Raw genomic sequence first — 6,000 nt, 5'->3', positions numbered from 1 at the left:
TGGTGTTAGATTGAGAGATGCTAGAGCTGTGTGTGTGGTTGTGTGTGTGTGTGTGTGGTTGTGTGTGTGTGTGTGTGGTTGTGTGTGTGCGTGTGTGGGGGGGGGGGGCATAGAGGATGAAGGTTTGATTTGATTTCTACATCACTGAGAGTCTTTTAAAACATTATTATTCTGTTCATTATTGTACACTTGGATTTTGTTCTTTAACTTTTACCTCCTTTAGTCATGAGACAAGCCCCTGCTAAGCTAGATGCTGTTCATTAATTTAAAGCATTTCCCAGCCACTGCTTCCAAACCCAGAGGAGGCAATGTACGAGAAATGCTAGCACTGTGACACTTGCTATTGCCAAACTGCCTCGTTAGGAAAATGCATGTATAGCACAAGCAACAGAGCATCTCGTGAAATGGAGAGTATAGGTTTTATGTTCTCATCAATGGTCTTTGTGAGGTAGCTTTAGGCCACTCAAACTGTTTCAGGGGGACTTCATTGATGCTCAGACAATAGGGTTCTTCACCAAATTCCAAGTTCTAAGAAATGAGAGGAAGAGACATTTTTGATTCTGAGAAAACCTCTGACTGTCACTGTCACCCTGCTTTCATCCTCTACAGACAATAGCCTCAAGATTCAGTTAATGGTCACAGCAGCTCAAATGGAGGGGAAAAACACGGCTTGATTAATTTTTTATCTCACAGACCAGAGTTTGAAACTGCTAATCTAATAAATAACTGCTGAGAACAACAGTAACACATCAATAAAGGAACAGTGAAACTAATGCAGCAAGGTACATCACACTTTTTAAAGATCAATAAAAACGAGTGGTTTGGAAATGTGTTATTAGACTTGTGGTGTGGTTATAAAACGATTTACTGTGTTCTTAAAGAGCCCTATTCAACCAACCACTGTGATACCAGCTTTCTGGAAACAGGACAAAACACATAATTCTTCAAAAAGGCACATTTGGACTTGTTAACAACATTTTTCTCAGACATGTACAATGTGTGTACAAAACATTAAGGACACCTGCTCTTTCCATGAAGTAGACTGACCAGGTGAATCCAGGTGAAAGCTATGATCCGTTATTGATGTCACTTGTTAAAACCACTTCAATCAGTGTAGATGAAGGGGGGGAGACGGGTTAAAGAAGGATTTTTAAGCCTTGCGACAACGGAGACATGGATTGTGTGTGTACCATTCAGAGGACGGGGCAAGGTGGGGCAAGACAAGATTTAAGGTCCTTTGAGCGGGGTATGGTAGTAGGTGCCAGGTGCACCGGTTTGTGTCAAGAACTGCAACGCTGCTGGGGTTTTCACACCCAAAGGACATCCAGCCAACTTGACACAACTGTGGGAAGCATTGGAGTCAACATGGGACAGCATCCCTGTGGAACGCTTTCCACACCTTGTAGACTTCATGCCCCAATGAATTGATGCTGTTCTGAGGGCAAAACAGGGGGGGGGGGGGTGCAACTCAATATTAGAAAGGTGTCCATAATTGTTTGTACACCTTCAGAAAGTATTCATACTGCTTGACATACTGCTTTTACAGCCTGAATTCAAAATGGATTCAATCTTTTTTTTCACCCATCTACACATAATACCCCATAATGACAAAGTGAAAACAGGTTTTTAGAAGTTTTTGCAAATGTATTGAAAATGAAATACAGAAATATGTAATTTAAGTAAGTATTCACAACCCTGAGTCAATTCTTTGCAGAAGCACCTTTGGCAGCAATTGGAGCTGTGAGTCTTTCTGGGTAAATCTCTAAGAGCTTTCCACACCTAGATTGTGCAACATTTGTCCATTATTATTTTCAGAATTCTTCAAGTTCTGTCAAATTGGTTGTTAATCACTGCTAGACAACCATTTTCAGGTCTTGACATAGATTTTCAAGTAGATTGAAGTCAAAACTGTAACTCGGCCACTCAGGAACATTCACTGTCTTCTTGGTAAGCAACTCCAGTGTATATGGCCTTGTGTTTTAGGTTATTGTCCTGCTGAAAGGTGAATTATGGAAAGTAGTGTCTGGTGGAAAGCAGACTGAACCAGGTTTTTGTCCAGGATTTTGCTTGTGCTTAGCTCCATTCCGTTTCTTTCATATCCTAAAAAATTCCCCAGTCCTTAACGATTACAAGCATACCCATAACATAATGCAGCCCCCACTATGCTTGAAAGAGTGGTACTCAGTAATGTGCTTTATTGGATATGCCCCAAATATAGCACGTTATATTCAAGACAAAACCGTTATTGCCTTGCTACATTTTTTGCAGTATTACTTTAGTGCCTTGTTGCAAACAAGATGAATGTTTTGCAATATTTTTATTCTGTACAGCCTTCCATATTTTCACTCTCTAAATTAGGTTAGTATTGTGGAATAACTACAATGTTGTTGATCCATCCTCAGTTTTCTCCTATCACAGCCATTAAACTCTGTAACTGTTTTAAAGTCACCATTGGCTTCATGGTGAAATCCCTGAGTGGTTTCCTTCTTCTCCGGAAACTGAGTTAGGAAGGATGCCTGTATCTTTGTAGTGACTTGGTGTATTGATACACCATCCAAAGTGTAATTAATAACTTCACCATGCTCAAGGGGATATTCAATGTCTGCTTTTCTAAATATTTATGAGGCACTGGAAAACCTCCCTGGTCTTTGTGGTTGATCCTGTTTTTGAAAATGACTGCTCGACGGAGGGACCGTTACAGTGAATTGTATGTGTGGGGTATCGAAATAAGGTAGTCATTCAAAAATCATGTTCAACGCTATTATTGCAAACAGAGTGAGTCCACGCAGCTTATTATGTGACTTGTTAAGAAAATGTTTACCTCTGAACTTATTTAGGCTTGCCATAACCAACGGGTTGAATTGTTATCACTCAAGACATTTCAGCTTTGAATTTTTAATTTAAAATATTTAAAAAATACTTCAACATAATTTTACTTTGACATTATGGGGTATTGTGTACAGGCCGGTAACATTTTAAATTCAAGCTGTAACACAACAAAATGTGGAAACATTCAAGGGGTGTGAATACTTTCTGAAGGCTCTGTAACATTGAGCATGGCTACTCTTCTGCTGCAGGGGACACGTGGTGTGTTTGACTGTTTGACCTTTATGTTGCCTGTGACAGGGTGTCCATGGGGCTGTGGGGTCCCCTCCCATGCTGAGAGGATGAATAGTCCTCTGACCTTCTCTCTGCCCAAGCCCACCTAATGGGTGGCTAGATAAAACATGGGCTGGTGTCAGGGTGTTATTTTGGGAATCAGATACATGTTGAGATGTTATACCGCATTGTGGCCCCTACATTACAGCACTATACTGGAGCCATTGTTTAATTAACCCTGTCTTCCGGGCATATCCACATGGTTAATTAATGTGGTTCATTCAGTATCTTGTTTGTGTTTTGATGTCATCTTTATTAACTGCTCTGTTCCTCCAAAATTTCCACAAGTGACTTTTAATTTTTGGGTCGTTCCATGTCATTTCAGCAAGCCATGACACACACCATCTCAGATTGTTTCTGAAATCATTTCTGTTGTTAAAAACAGTTACGATTAGCATTCCTGCATTTTATTGAAATATAATTAGATCTCTGAGAAATTAAGCTAATTGATCACAGCCAAATTGGCCATTGTAATTTATAGCATTTATATGATATTCAACAAATATAGTATTTAACATCCAACTTGCAACAACAAAACAACAAACAAGCAGAATATCATGACAGAAGGTCAACCAATAGAGGCCAAGTCTTTGAAAGCTACATCCTCTGCAGATGGAGAGGGTCAGTTCATGACTTGAGCGGATGGAGCTGGTCAGAGGATGGTAAATGATGGCGATGGAGTCTGCTGGTGACCTTGTAGAGGGCAAGTCTGGGAATCAGCCTGAGTCATATAGCCACTGGACTGTTCCTCTTCCACTCTGTGAATCACCCACTTGGGTGAGCCACAGCAACTGGGAGCCAGAAAGCTCACCACACTAAGATAAAAATAGTAACCAGTCAACTTCTCTACGAGCCCTCTGCCTCAGCACTGTTGTATTCCTCCATCCATCATTCTCGTCACGCTTCAAGCAACTCTTCACATGATGTTATCAAAGATCAGGAACTGGCAGCCAGGATATAGGATGGGACAACTTCAGTGACTAATTTATCTGAACGGGGGGAATCACCAATTCTCTGAGTATGCATTACATAGGATGAAGAAATAATACTCGGGGGGGAGGATGGTGGATTTTTTTGAGGTGGAACGACCCTTTTAGCAATTCTCTGTGTCTGAGAGATGCAGGAGACAGCATGGTGGTTGCTATAGAAACAGTTCATTAGGGCTGAGAGCTTGGGTAATGTTTTATATCTGCAGCACCAGGCGTGCGAGGGGAAGCTATATTCCCCTGACAGACAGACAGACAGACAGACAGACAGACAGACAGACAGACAGACAGACAGACAGACAGACAGACAGACAGACAGACAGACAGACAGACAGACAGACAGACAGACAGACAGACAGACAGACAGACAGACAGACAGACAGACAGACAGACAGACAGACAGACAGACTAGGCCTATGCATAGCCTCGGGATGATGTTTGAGTTGGGAGTGCTGGAGCAGGGGGGGGAGGTCCTTTATAATAAATAATGCATCTACACTGAGTATAAAAACATTAAGAACAGTTGCTCTTTCTATTGAGCAGGTGACTGACCAGGTGAATCCAGGTGAAAGCTAAGATCCCTTATTGATGTCCCTTGTTAAATCCACTTCAATCAGTGTAGATGAAGGAGAGGAGACAGGTTGAAGAAGGAGTTTTAAGCCTTGAGACAGTTGAGACATTGATTGTGTATGTGTGCCATTCAGAGGGTGAATGAGCAAGACAAAATATGTAAGTGCCTTTGACCTGGGTATGGTAGTAGGTGCCAGGCGCACCGGTTTGTGTTAAGAACTGCAATGCTGCTGGGTTTTTCATGCTCAACAGTTTCCCGTGTGTATCAAGAATGGATTCCTATTCCTAAGATTCCTAAACATTCGGAAAAGGGGATACCTAACCAGTGCACAACTGAATGCTTTCAACCAAAATGTGTCTTTCACATTTAATCCAAACCCACCTCTGAGAGGTGCGGGAAGGCTGCCTTAATCGACATCCACATCATCATCGCCTGGTGAGCAGTTGTTGTTGGCGGTTAATTGCCTCACTCAAGAGCAGAACAGCAGATTGTTCCACCTTGCTGACTCAGGAACTTGAACCAGTGATCTTTCAGTTACTGGCCCAATGCTCTTAACCGCTAGGTTACCTGCCACCTGTGCCTGCACTGCCCTGATTCATTTACTGTTCAAATCTCTGACAGCTGAACCGTGAGGTGGACAATTATTGTTTTAGCAAGTAAAACCAATAAAACAATAGGCTATAAAGTTCTGCAAATGCTACACATCGAAAAACAAGGAATAGTGTTTTGTCATTTGTTAAAGGCTGTTTATAAGGACATGTAAATGTGGCTAATTTGGCCAATATCCCTTGTTTTTTGATGGCGCTGGCTGCGTGGGTGTACACGCTAATGGGTTAAGCATCCAATGCATACGGATGACCAGTACATTTCTCAAACACCCAATAAATTTAAATCTTCACTGTCACTTGTTCGGCACCAAATTTTGCTCACGGAAACCCTGATATGTATTATATATAACCTCAGCAAAAAAAGAAACGTCCTCTCACTGTCAACTGCGTTTATTTTCAGCAAACTTAACATGTGTAAATATTTTTATGAACATAACAAGATCCAACAACTGAGACATAACCTCACCAAGTTCCACAGACATGTGACTAAAATAAATTGAATAATGTGTCCCTGAACAAAGGGAGGATCAAAATCAAAAGTAAAAGTCAGTATATGGTGTGGCCACCAGCTGCATTAAGTACAGTGCATCTCCTCCTCATGGACTGCACCAGATTTGCCCGTTCTTGCTGTGAGATGTAACCCCACTCCTCCACTAAGACACCGGTAAGTTCCCAG

This window comes from Oncorhynchus kisutch, linkage group LG21 (assembly GCF_002021735.2).
Source record: "Oncorhynchus kisutch isolate 150728-3 linkage group LG21, Okis_V2, whole genome shotgun sequence".
In the NCBI taxonomy this organism is placed as follows: domain Eukaryota; kingdom Metazoa; phylum Chordata; class Actinopteri; order Salmoniformes; family Salmonidae; genus Oncorhynchus; species Oncorhynchus kisutch.
The sequence above is the reverse complement of the archived record's forward strand: the minus strand, read 5'-3'. Positions refer to the sequence as shown.